The 14,710-nt window shown below is 38.0% G+C and overlaps 1 long non-coding RNA gene across 1 annotated transcript in view; it reads left to right on the plus strand.

Moving 5' to 3' along the window:
* LOC136100461 (uncharacterized) overlaps positions 1-14,710 on the plus strand; it is a 62,292-nt gene that overhangs the window by 2,793 nt on the left and 44,789 nt on the right. The window lies entirely within an intron of this gene.

Below are 14,710 nucleotides of genomic sequence, written 5' to 3' on the forward strand. Positions count from 1 at the left end.
CTTTGTTTAAATTCTTGAGTTTTATCTGTCTGTCTGTTTAGACTGTGAGTGCCTCTGGTTGTAAACCTTTTGTATTATGTAAAACTAACAAAATCTAGTATGTAAAAGATTATAATAGATCATACATGTGTGTATACACACTCACACAGAGTACGGATATATGGTCTATAAATCTGTATTATTTGCTGGATTGACCACCTCAGGAGAAGGCTGTTGTAGTTTCTGGGTTTATTTTAAATTGGAAGTGTAACTAAAATTGATGATGTAGCAAAAGGTGATTGCCTGTGAATATCAGAAGAGACTCCTTAGTAAAATGTTACCATGTGAAGTGGCTAAATGTAATAATACAGTGTTGTAAGGTGCAGAGAGATGTAGAAGAAAGCTTGTAACAGACTGGTGTGTTTTTCTGTCTCTAGCCAGGGTTACAAAGATAACTCAGTCCCAGGATGAAAGTAATTTGCTCATAGTATTACAAGGGTGATTTTCATTTCCCTGCAGCTACATTGCTACACCTCTTCAGTTAGGAATTTGCAAGCCAAACTAGCTCAGGGATGTCGGAAACCAAAAAAAAAAAAAAGCTCCTTAAAGATTATGTAAGGAAACCCTAGCAACTCTATTAGACAAAGCACAGTCAGAGAAGAGTAGGGCAAAGTAAGGTGTGCTTTATTTCCATAGTGCTTATTCTGTTTAGTGTCTACTCTGACTGTGGAGTGAGATGTGGTACTGTAGGAGGGAGGAAAGGAATAAGTTGAGTGAAGGAGACCTTTCTTTTCCACCAGTTCTTAATCTAGATGGTGTCACTTCAGTTGTCCTGCAATGAGCGTAGTAAGAGCCTGTAAGGAGGGAGAAGAGGGGCTGGGAGGGAGACTTGGACACAGATGATCCTACAGTAGTTTGCTGGGTGAGTAAATTTTGTTACTTGTTATCCAGCTGGGTCAGAAGGGCATTTCTATCTCTAGAATTGATTTGCTGATTTATGAAATGTTAATGTTTGGAGTATTTTACATGACCTCAGATAATTTGGTATCAGTTATTTACCGAGATGTAAATTCTTACACTTGTTGGGCTGAAAGCACTCAAATGGCCTTGACTTCAAAGGTCACTGGAAATACTCATTAGTTTTCAGGGCCAAGCTCTTATTTAATCTCAGCTGACCTGTCTATGCTTGTTTAAAATATCTTTAAAACAAGTTGATACAAAGGGCATTTGGATTTTTTTTGCATACAATTATGTAAAAGCAGAAGGTTATTTCTGTTTCATATTTGTTTACTGATTTTGATCAATGCTCCCAGGGCTTGTTATGAAAGTGGAATATTTTTAATGAATTGTGTTTTGTTTTCCTTGTACATGAACACCGCTTTGCTTGTTAGTGAAATGCTGTTAAAAGCAATTTTTACACACCTCAAGAACTGCCAAAGTGGTTTACAGTGCAGGAAATAAAAAATACTTATTAGTCAACGTGCATCAGAAACATCAGTCTTAATTCAGTAGGCTTTTACCGAAGTGTAACTTGGCAGCAGTTTTGAATTCCTGGTAGTTTAGTGCTTTTGCAGCAGGTATGCCCGCTGACCTACAGAAGGTGTTTCTCACCCAGTATAAAAACTAAGAATCATATTGCTGAAGCCTGAGGGTAAATGCTCTATGAATTTTTTTTTCTTACTGTGATATTACTACAAGGTGTTAGAATGTTGGTTTTTCAATGTTTGTTCATACAAAGTGGGTGAAATCATAAATGTATTCTATATCTTCAAAGAACAGGACAGAACTGACAAAGGTGAGGTAGGAAATAGTGAAGAACAGTCGAACAAAGAAGTCCAGTTGTACAACCAAAAGAAGGATGCACTGACTCGTTTATCTGTGTGTGCATTTCTATAAGAACTAAAGGTCTATTGCTCCATAAACACCAAAAACCCTAAAACCTAGAATAGGAGAATAACATGTTTAAATTGGGATAGTGCAATACTGTGTATGTTAGATATTTGAGGGAAGGAGGATAAACACTAACACCAGTGTATAAATTATGTAGGAAATGTGAAACCAGCCTTTTGCACTGCTAAAGCATGTTGGGTCAAATCAGAGTTAAAAACAACAACATGTCTTACCTCTGTTTTCAAGAGGAAGGGAGGGTAACAAACAGGGAAGGACCCGAATCTCTAGCAACGGACACTTGCCATTTCCACTGCTTGAGGAACACTGTTCAAAAATGCCAAGCAAAAAGCTGAAAGAATGAAGTAGTTGTGGTTGACCACATTCTTTCAGTAATTCTTACCTTCCTGTTTTGCTTCATTTTTGATAGATGATGTCTTTAGAAAGCAAGGCAACCTGATAATCTTTCCCATGACAGTTGGATTTCTTTTTTAAGGTTTTTACATGTATTGCTGTTTCAAATGCTTTAGGTACCACAACAGAAACTGCATGATCACAGGTATTAGATGGCAATATAGAAGCATTCTAGAGAGTATCAATTTCCTGCTACAGGACAAGATGTAGATTTTTGTACATATTTTCAATGATAATGAAAAAAACTAAAGCAAGTTAGTGCATCTGTTCAGTTATTTTAAGTTGGTTCATAGGCATGCTCAGGTGCCACACTCTTGTGGGTATGTTGACACAAACTCACACTAGCATATCCTATAAGATTTAGTTGCTTTGCTTATATTATGTAACTGAAGTGCAATTATTTGGAGAACCAATTCTTAAAAATAGCTTTTGTTACAGCACACAATACCTAAGGTCGTTTCAGGGTATATAACTATTGATACATGGATGGATGTGACACGTTCACTCTGCCTGTGCCCTGAACCAGCCAGCTGGGAGCAAGCTCCAGTTTAGCAGCTCTGTAGCTGTGGTTCATGTGTTGCTGAGTGTGAGTTAATAAGGCTGGCTGCGAGGCAGAATATATTAGTTTGGGCTCAGAACTGTGCTAATGTGGCCACATGATTTCTGGAAAGAAGCTGGTCTTATGTCCAGCTGGCTCAAAGCATGAATAGAGCAAAGACATGGCTGTGTCTGTAAGCTAGACAGAAATGTGGGTCAGGAGATGAAGTTTGAGAAAATTTCTCTTGTATTTCTACAGCTGGTGTCAATGAGATTTTTGCCTTTATTAAAAAAGAAAAAATCAATGCTGACAATTGTCTCATTTAGTTTACAGTAAGCTTGCGATACTTTCAATATTTAGGAATGTACACTCCTGATTTCTAAACTATACCAGAGTGGATTATTTTTTTTAAAAAGGGTAATTTTAAATATTTCCCCCATCCTGCCTCCCCTCCCCACGCAAAAAAAAAAAAAGCAGATGAACCACCTTTTTAAAAACCAAAGATCTTTTAGCCTTAAGGCTTGGAGACCTTACCATCCTTGATTACTTACATTTGCAGGGAAGCATAGCTCATTTTTTCCCAGCAAGCAACTGAGAAAGGGAGATGCCATTGTTAGTGAAGACTCCAAATTGGACCTATGCAGCTCTGGAGGGTGGTAGTTAGTAGCCGTCTGAAAATGCCTCAGCAGTACTTACTGCTGATTTGTGGTTTTTTTTTTTTTTCTTGCTGTACAGATCTGCTTTGAGAAGAGACTTTCTATCTTCTCTTGTGGATTTCTGAATGGTGGATAGACTTGAGTACCTCTGCACAGGTCTACAATAAAAATGGAGAATATTGATTTCTGTTTGCCTTAGCCTTTTTAGCTCTTTTGATTTGCTCTCTTGGGGATTCTGAAGGCATTTTGTTTACACTAAGGATAATTTTTTACCATCAGCAGCAACACATATATTATGCCCTCTACCTATAATTAACTCAGGACTTTATTTTCTGAATTCTGCTCTTACAGTCAAGTGTTGTATTTGTACTAGGTGCCCAGTGGGAAAGCTTCTTATACCTTCCTTTGTAACTAATTTCATAACTTTTTAATTGCAGTTCTTGCGTTCTGAATATATATACTGAATAAAACATCATTCATTGAATGGTGACTGATGCTGAAGCAATTCATCTGAACATGCGTTACATGAGTTTTTAAAAAAAAAGATTGCTATTAAGTACTGCTTTATCTGTCAAGGCCTTCACACTAATTGAGCAATAGATTTTTAGGAGATGAGAGAAGATGCCTATATGTTTAAGCTGTCATATCTGTGTTTTGATCTGATATTACTGATTTATTTTCCCTAAAGGATTTAACATGACATTCCAAAGGTCAGATTTGAACATCTTATTATTTATCATAGACTCAGGATTATACTGTGAAGGAGTAAGAGATTTCTGTTTTAACAAATAGAAGTTTATGTTGGCATTTAGATACGTATATTCTTATGAAAAAAAAATTACCAGGTACCAGTTTTAAGATAGCAAAATACTTTCTTTTTTTGAGGGGACAGTTTTTAAAAAGATATTATGGCAAACCCAAAGACATTCTGTCTTTAAGTAATTATTCTAGAATAAAGCACACTCCCACTGTGCACTTGGAAGCAGAAAAGTTTTTCCCATTGCAGAAACTACAGAGTAGCACCTTAGACTTGCTTTCCCTCATATTCAGTGTGTTAAAACATATAATGATGTGTAACTGGCACCATCTCAGTTTCTTGAAGCTCATTCAGCCATCACTGTTCTGGAAAGCAGAAAAGGCAAGGCGAAGCATTACAAACACCCTTCTGTCATCTTCATTTTGGGAGCAATCCAGATGGAAAGATTCTGCTGATACCAGGCCAGCTTTGGACTAGTCTGAGCAAGGGATTGTGTGTTTGGCGAGAGCTTCAGAATGGCCAGTTTTGGCATTGCTAACAAGAACAGTGCTGACTGCCAGCATCTCTCTTTTACTTCATTTTCTCTAATCAGCTCAGAATTAGCAGGCAAGAGCCCTGAATTTGTGACTAGAAGCAACAAATAATTTTCTTCCCTGCCTTCTTTTGTGCTATTCAAATCAGTTCTTCCATATTAGCAGATAAACACAGTGACCAGCAGTAAATGATTCATTTAGTTGGCTTTGCTGCTTCTCTGGAATTCCCCAGCTGCATCTTTTTTTTTTCAGGAAGCGTTCTCAAGAATTTTAGAAACTATAAAAGTAATCCTAGTATAGCACTGAAGTGAGATACTGTGATGAGTATTTTCACTGCTGGAGACAGCAAAAAAACTTCAAAAAAGATTCAACCTTTACATCTTTAGGCCAGTAACTTTAATCGATGTCATTTTGGTTACTCAGAAGGGGGTAAGTAGTTCAGATCTCTTGACCTAATTTAGGATACATATATATATTCTTATGTAGCCTTAAGACTGTCTTATGAAAAGAATCCTCATTATATTGGGAAGTCAGGGTAATTACTAATGAAGGAGCATTTAATTCAGCCTCTGCATGTTGCCACCTTTTCTAACATTCTAGTTGCCATTGGTGCTCCTCTGTCAGGTGAAGCAGAATATCCTTATTTCCATACTGTATACCTGGTTTACAAGATCATGAAAAGGGTAAGGACTTGCGTTCCTGCAGGCAGACCTACTGACTCCCTAGAAGTCCAAGTTTCAAGATTGACCTATAGGTCATGTCACATTCCTATTTGGTCTTTAAAGAGTTTAAACAGACAGTTGTCTGTCTGGGTAGTTTCAGATGATGTATTGTATTCCAGGATGCTTATCAGTGCAGTAAAATCCTACATGTCTCTTTTGGATGGTATGGCAACTTGTCCTTATGCTTTATTCCTTCATTATGTGTTGTTCCTCGGGAGCTTGGCTGCACTTGGCGTATTCTTTAAGGGGGAGACGTATGTGATATTTGTATTCTTATCAGCATACGGGGAATCGTTCCTCATATTCTTATAGGGTCCTTGTGGTGGTGGAAGGAATCTGCAAAAGGCATAACTTCAAATCTTCCCATTCCATCCCAAAAGATGCATTAAAAATATATAGTTTTGCAGAAAGATAAAGGTCCGTTAAGAAATTGTATGGGACATATGGTTCTTGGAGAGCAATTTGGTTAGATTTGCAGATACTGAGTGCTCAAAATAATTTTAAATTGCCTTCAGAGTCTTGAACAATCTTGAGAATTAAGGATTCCAAAAATAAAAAATAAAAAGACACGAACTGTTACAAAAGTGGTATTCTAGAATAATTTATATTTTGTGTGTTTGTTTATAGTTTCCATATTTATTATATAATATATAGAGAAGTATGTATTCATTTTGTATCTAAAAGATGTATTACATGTGGGATACAGATATTATAATAATTTATTGAGTCACTATCATATAAACTGAAAAAATATAATATTTTGAGAGATTCAGTATAGACTAACCATCTGTTTCTGTAACTATCTATTTTTTTGTGATCTAATTATCCTTTTTCCTAAATCTTTTGAATTCGCTAGGGATTTGTATACAATCCTGCAAAAAACCAGTAGACAGAGTCCTGCTTCTCTGAACATGGAAGGAATCAAGCAGAGACTTCCCTTGTTCAGAGCCTCCACTCTTTTTTCAATTAGCACTCAACCTAATAGTTTTATCATTATGCCTTTCTTTTGGGAGTCATATTCTGTGCCCTTCTATGACTGGCTCTCTGTTCCTTCTGTACATATTCCTGTGTTAGTTCTTCTCTCTGACAAACACATGTGCACATAAATACACACAGAATCATACCAAGCAGTACCCTCCGCTTACCCCCTCTGATTTCTGAACAGGTTTATGTAAGTGTTTGTTTTAGACAATGACATCTTTTGAGAACTCTTGGCCTGGACAAGCAGTGGTTGCTTAAAAATAGTACTGCCGTATTTCTCTTGCATATGAAGAAGTATATTTGTGATATATATATACACACACACACACATTTATGCCTTTACTTGATAGAGATCTAGAAGATCAGGAAACAAATATCTATAGATCAGCTTTTACACTAAAATCCCATAGTTAAGCTTTATTACTGTAACAAACTGAGAAGTGGCTCAATCAGATAGCAGTTGTCCACATTTAGTAGGAATAACTAGGATTACTCCTTTTAAAAAGTGAGTTAGGACAGTTTAACAAAAGCTGGTTTAAATATGTGACCTCTATGTGTCTTTATTGTATTTGCTTAATGAAAAATGTAAACAGGTAGATTTTTTCCACTAGCTGATTCATTTTTTTCCTACTGTTTGACATAGTAACATCAGGAATTGAAGAGAAAATCACTAGTTTGTAACTTCTTGTCTGCCCAGCCCTTCTGGGTGGTCTGCATAGTTTAATTATTTCAGGAATTTAAGAGATTGCAATGTTAAGAGAGCAGGTAATCAGAAAACATATCTTCCTGTTCTGTAGCAGCACACTACATGGAAGAGTTGAAAAGTACAAATATAAATTGTTCCGCTTTCCCGTGTCATGGCACTTAACAAGAGAGTACAGCTGCAAATAAACTTACAAAGCTTAAAACTAGAATATTAAAAACTATGAATTTACAGTTTATTATCTGCCTAAAAGCAGTGAAAGCACTGCAGAACAAATTAAATGCTAACATTTAAACCAATAGGAATCATAGAAGAGTACAGACAATTACAGCTGTGGTTGTTTGTTTGCTGTACTGTTTTCACTTGTCCTTGTCAGCTTCGTGCTCAGTACCCTTCAGTTGTAAGTACTGTAGCTTCACCAATTACACCGTGAAGCCTTTGTAGCTTTGTCTTTTTCTTATATATACATCAGCTTTCACCACAGTATTCTAGGTAAAATATATTCTCTGCAATGAGAATGAGTCATTTTCTTTTTTATTTTTTTCCCCATAGTATGGTATGGACAGAGCATCCTATCTATAACCTAGCTAATAATGTGGTTTTAGGCAATATACAGCATCTAAAGAACACAAATCTCAAAGTCTCCTCAAAGGAATGTACAATGAGTACTCTTTATGATACTTGCCTTGCAGGATATTTTAACAGTATTTGAAATGCTTTAATAACTGAATAAAACCACGTTTCCCTTTCAGATAATGCAGCAGCACTGTCTTTGCTTTAGAACAGCATCATGAAATAAAAGCAGGAGAGCGACATCTTTAACAAGAACACAGTGAGTTTGGAGGGGGTTACCATTAGAGAACAGCCCTCGAGGGCTTAGGCCTTCTGGGTAGTTTTAAGTTCCATCCTGAAACAGCGTGTAAAATGTACATTGCTGCTGCCTAGGCTGTTAAGGATTCTGGCTGCAGGATACCAGAGCTGCTAAGAAGAAATCTCTTGGTTAAATATAATCTAGTCTTACCTTTGTGTAGCCTGGATTCCAATTTTGTGGTTGGAAATCTGATCTTGTATTGAGCTAAACATTTTCTAACTCTTAAGAGCACATGCTGTTAAAGATGAGTCTAGTGAAGCTGACAGATACACAGTAAGTTATTTGAAAGAAACCAGTTCAAATTTAGGGATTGGAGATGGCTGTAAAGCTGCAGTGCGTGTGTTGACAGAGCATTTTAAAGAATAATCTGTTAGGAACAGAGGCCAGTGCCTCTTCTGGAAGAAGCAGGTGATGAAGAGGCACCGTATTGCTCTAAGTTTATGAGCAAGAAAAATGGACTTGGAACATTTTGTCTTGTTCTGTTACATCTGTGTAACTCCTGTCCACAGTAGGTCTGCGCATGGAAAAGAGGATGGAATTTAGCTCTGGAACTGCAACGGACAACTCTCTCCAAACCTGTGCTGGTTTTCTCTTGCCTTTTAAAGCTTTGTTGGCACAGCGTTTTTAACAGTGTAAAACAAGTACCAAAACCTTACTTTTGTCCGTGAAATTTAACAGATGGGAATTAAACAAGTAGAGTCAGAACTTCCACTACTACAGCTGCTTTACAAACTCAAACCAGAACTTTGCACCTTTGTAATGGGAAGGCATAGATCAACATATCTGCAGTTATAAAGCAGTGATGCTATAGTGATCCATTTGCACAATAATTTCCTTTAAATTGTGAAATAAGAACACGATCACATTATAACAGAGTACAAAAAGTGTTCTTAGAAAGATGAAATATGCAATTGCATAACAGCTAGGCAGTGTGTTTAACTGTAACTTAGTTGCATTAGTGACTCAACAGACATTTAAGTGGCCAAATAGATTTAACAATAATGCTATCAGTTCATTCACTCTCAAGCTATGTTTATTTTTAGGGAAGTTTGTTTTGAAGTCCCCTTTCATTTCTGAATTACGGTTGACAAGGATAATCTTACTCAAAATGCACCATTACTTTTGACACCAATGTGAAATTTGAAAGATCTTGAGAGCTGTAACACTCAGTTACAATTCCACTATGGAACATGTTCCCATAAGTCATTCCATTGAGTTCCCTGCGTCTGAAGTTACAAGAGTAAATACTCATTACCCATGACCACTCAGTGCCCCATCCTTTTCTCTTTAATCAATAGCAGTATAAGCTGTGAGTTAAATGAGTGTATGATTTCATGGAGTACTTTGAGCTACCTAAGACTCTAAATTCAACTGTTTTAAAAAGGGATTTTTTGTGTGTTTTTTGTTGTTGTTGTTCTACAAAATACCTGGTGGTTGTTTTTTGTTTGGTGTTTGTGGTTTTTTATTGTTGTTGTTGTTTGTTTGCTTGGGTTTTTTTCAGTTTTAATATTCAGTAGTGTATTTGTTTAACAGCAAGAACAGGGTTTGCTTCATGAAGCTTACACATAGATGCCTGCAACTTCTGATCATGGAATGAACTAATATTTAATTATCTATCATAAAGGTGGTTTGGAAGGAGTATCCCTTTGTTTTCTACCTCCACATGCTTGTTATCAAGACAGCAGGACAAACTGACAGCAGGAGTATTTCTCTAGTGTCTGGATACTTTCTCCACACAGCTTCTGGAATCTGAATTTATTTCAGAGTCTCTGAAGTCTGCTGCATTGTTTTTGTAAATAGGCACGTTTTACAAGTACACTACTAGCAGCTCATGTAACTTTCATTTTTTTAACTGGTAATGTCTAAATGGAATATTCTAAACTGGATAACTGAGATCAAGCACTGTATCCATAATGAAAACTTTGAGTGAACCATTTAAGAAACTATGAAGAGGTAGCTGGTTTTGTAACTCACCTTCAAGAATGGACCCATTTTTGACTAATGAGACCTTCAAAGTAAGGTTCAGCACTACAGAGCTCATCTGGAGCTGCCTGTTTAATAAGCCTTTGCTTCTGCTCAGATGGATGCAGAAAATTAGGAGGTGTAAGGTATGTGCCTATGTCTGTGGGTGTGGTTTGTCTGCCATGCATATGCCTTATGATCTTGCATGGCAGTCATCTTCTCACTTAACCCACGCTGCTGCTTTGGGGTTTATAGTAGTTGATGTGCCAGCAACTACATATTTACACAAAGTATATTTTACAGGTGATACTTGAGTCCATTAAATTGCATGTAACAGTTAATTGAGGAAAATGGGTAGTACAGGAATAATTTGGAAAATTGGATTTCTAATTTAGGCTGAGGTTAAATACTTGCATATCATAATCAAGGATTTTTTGTTTTCTAAGTATAAAAATCTTCAAATGTTGCTAAAGAAGTGGAAAATTAAACATAATTGCAAGTCAGCCAGTATTAGGTTACATATTGTGGATAATATGATAGGTGTACCTGGATTCCTGTTCATTGCAATTGTTTCTGCAACTCTTCAAGAGCAAGCAAAATAAAATTCAGTAGATAGACAGGATGGAGGAAGAAGAAGTTGCACTTTTTGTATCTTGGGTTGCATTTAAGCCTGTAGAAGTCTACGAGTTGCTAAGGAAATGCGTATCAGTCACAGGACATGTTGTTCCCTGCTTACTGTGTCTGGAAAGGTCACTAAGGATCCAGTTTGGCCTCTCTCAGGGCTGACTGGACTTTTTTGGGGGTTGGTTTGACCACCAGGAACCTTGCACTGGCACATTCATTCCAGCCTTAAAAAGCAGTAATGCCAGTGCATGTCTTCAGATGGGCAGATACCTTCCACGCTATTTTGAAATCTTAGTATTTTAGGACAAATTTAGAGTGGTGGACTGAGGGGATCAATATGATCTAGAAAAAGTACATGGAGAAAATAGCAGGAATTTTATAAATTACATAATTTAAAATTAGGGATTAGGTAAAGCACCTACATTAGAAACCACATCATAGCACAAACGTGGTTTCATGTTCTGGCTAATCTAGGAATGAAAAATGCTGAGATTATTATATTCATATGTCTGGATTTGCTCCTAAATGTGATTCTACATATTGTAACTGCATACATGTATTTACAATTTATAGCAATTGCAAAAGGCAAAACTATGCATGCTACAGAGAATGTAAAATTTGTATCAGAATATGGCTCTCAGGCAGCTGCAGCAGTAGACTCTCTAGGGCCTGCTTCATTTTTTTTGTTCTGTTAAATAGAACAGCAGATCCAGTATTTTAAGTACAGTGTATAACAAGAAGAAGAACAGTTAACTTGAAATTTGGCTAAACCTCATTTCTAGCAGTGCTTCCTTGTGGGCATGAATGTTCTAAGCAATTTTTTACCCTAATCCAATCTCCCCCAACAGCAGAGGCCAGCCTGAACTGTAATATGCAGAATACCCCATGGACTCCACCACCAGCAATTCCACAATCTGAAATACATCAGGATGAAAAAGTGCCAGTGTAACTTAACTTGAAGTTAAACATGTAACTGAAAGTCAGATGGAACAAACTGTCAGGAAATGCCTGTCTCAGTAGCTTTCTAAGGACAGCATTCTCTTCCAACTGCTTGTCTGTAGGTACATTTGCAGTGTGGCTGTGCAAGCTCTTCCAATTGGAATATCTTTTTAGAGTATTGAAGAATATGTAGGTGATTCTGTGTTCCTTTTCATGTGAATCCTGTTTGCTTAGCTCCATCTAGCTGAGTCAGTGCTGTTCCTCGGTTGTTAACTTTTCTACTGAATTGTCATTATTGTGGTCACTTGGGAGCTTACTAGGTCAGCACTGAACTATCCTGTTCTTTCTGGCTTCAGACAGAGGCTCTGCTTCAACACTTCAACAAGCTTCAGATTATACATAGTGTATTTGGAAGCAATTTTTTCACCTCTAACATAGTTTTGGCTGTACAGCTTGGGAGAACTCCACACTTGAACATATCCTCAGCACTGTCTGCAAGCCTTGTGCCTTTAGGTATTGGTGGCATTGCTGTTAGGACTATCACCAGGGAAACCTAAGCTTACACTGCTCCAGTTGGGAAGCTTCAACATTTCTTTGCCAACACATAATTCCATACCAGCAAAGCAGCAGCCAGACAGCAAGTACCTGTCCCTAGAGTTATTCCGACCCGAGTATTAGAGCAGATTCACTCTTTGGTGGCTTTTAATGCCTGTTCTAATGGCTCAGTATCAGCAGCTCTATTTCCACCCTGTGGTGAAATTCCATTGAGGTGCCCAGACACACAGAACTGCCTTGTTCCCTTACCTGGACTAATCATGCACTCTGCAGTCTGCCAATCCCTCTCCCCCTCCAGCTTTGCAATAACCAGCATTATCCTCATTCATCAGACTTGCAGTTACTTCTATTAGCTTTGAAGCTCATCTCTTCTTTTTCTTGGGACAGTGATCCTAGCACACATCACTCCAGACTGCGTTGGAATGCAGGAAGTCCACAAGAAATGAAGGGAAGGACAGGCTGCTAAAGAGAAATACAAAGCATTTCCTAAGCACACAGAAATAAAATTAGAACTTGACTTGGCTGTTTTAAAACAGCTGAATCAATGAAGTGACCTAGCACCAGAAAAAACAAACCTGATGTACTCAATATCTTCTCCTGAACCCCAGTCTTTGCAGAGTCTGTCTTGTCAAAGCACATAGGTCTTTATTCATAGTAGTGAACTTTGTGGAATGAGATGTGCTCCCTAAACTACAGGTGGCATCAAGTTAGAGACAATTAAAGCTGGACCTTACAAACCCCTGGGACTGGATGGGATTCTCTGGCAGTGGGAGATCTACAGAAAGCCCTTCCCACCCCTCCACAGTGGTTATTCCAATGACTTATAGAAATTCAGTGGCCTTGCAGCCAGTTTTGTTTCCTCCATTGGTTTATGAGAAATACAAACATCTAACACAGCTAATGAGTACAGCAAGCTTTGCGTTTCTGTTGCTATAACAGAATCATGTAAATACCATATTTTCACATCAGTTACTACAACAGTCACAAGAGAAGGTCTTGTATAAAGGAGTATTACTGAAGAACAATCCTGAGGTAAAAAATGTGAAGATGACAAGTAACTTTACAGGAAACCTGCAAACTTTAGGCAAAGTGAGTTAAAATAGAAAAACATGAGGATGAATATTCAGTTTTGTGGAGGTCTAGAAAACAGTTCTTCAGAGGGAGGTTACTGCTAATTTGCCATAGCTGAGACTGTTAGACAAGATCACTTGATGTTTTAAGACAGAATTTCTTCTTGGCTGGGCATTTTCAACAGTGCTACATACTTGAGACAACTGGAATCGATTCTTTGATATGCAAAGCCCAATTAGAGAAGTGTGGCATCACAGAATAGGTTCTGGATGACTAATGGAACATTCAGACCTGAACAATTTAAGGGTGTTTGGCCTTCAACTTTTCCCTACTTAGGTGACTTCAGGAGACCAGCTTTGTAGCCATGGTTAAACTGCAGCTGTTATTCCTGCAGGACTGCTCACACAGAATCAAGGAAGTTTCAGTTCTATTGGTTGCATCTGCTTAGCAATGACATTCTAGTCAATAGCTTCTGGTCTAGTTTACTGTCCAGTTCAGTATATGCCTACTTTATCTTGAGACAAACTTCACCTTGAATTCTCAAAGTTGTTCTAATCTTAAATACCATAAATGTATGCCAGAGTTTGTTAGTTAAGACAAGCACAAGCTGTCTTAATTGAGAGGAATATTGTAAATATTTAATGCCCTGGAAAAAATACACATTAGATGAAGAGAGCAAATCTCATATTTGTGTTCATTTAGGCAAATGTTTTTAGCCTCAAGAACAGCATAACACTTTCACCTGGCTTCCTTTGACCTGCTGTTTCATTTTAAACTATCAACATGGTTACAGTTGAGATACATCCCCTACAAAGGGTAAAGTAAATTTAAAAGTAATTTGAGAAGTCATAGAATAATTTTGGATGAAGACCTTTAAGATCATCGAGTCCAGTCATTTACCTAGGACTGCAAAGTCCACCACTAAACCATAAGTGCCACATCTATGCATCTTTTAAAGACCTCCAGGGATGGTGAATCAATCACTTCCCTGGGCAGCCTATTCCAGTGCCTGATAATCCTCCCCCTGAAAAAAATCTTTCCTGATATCCAATCTGAACCTCCCCTGGCACAACTTGAGGGCATTTCCTCTTGTCCTATCACTTGCTACTTGGAAGAAGAGACCAACACCCTTCCATGCTACAGCCTCCTGTCAGGTAGTTGTAGACAGCAATCAGGGCTCCCCTCAGCCTCCTTTTCTCCAGGCTAAACAACCACAGCTCCCTCAGCTGATCCTCATCAGACTTGTGCTCCAGACCCCTCAACAGCTTTGTTGCTCTTCTCTGAACTCTCTCCTGTACCTTAATGTCTCTCCTGTAGTGAGGGGCCCAAACTGAACACAGGATTTGAGCTGAGGCCTCACCAGTGCCAAGTACAGGGGGACAATCTCTTCCCTAGTCCTGCTGGCCACACTATTCTTGACACACATCAGGATGCTGTTGGCCTTTTTGGCTACCTGGGCACACTGCTGGCTCATGTTCAACTGACTGTTGATCAACACCCCCAGATCCTTTTCCACCA

Source organism: Patagioenas fasciata, chromosome 3 (genome assembly GCF_037038585.1).
Source record: "Patagioenas fasciata isolate bPatFas1 chromosome 3, bPatFas1.hap1, whole genome shotgun sequence".
Lineage (NCBI taxonomy): Eukaryota > Metazoa > Chordata > Aves > Columbiformes > Columbidae > Patagioenas > Patagioenas fasciata.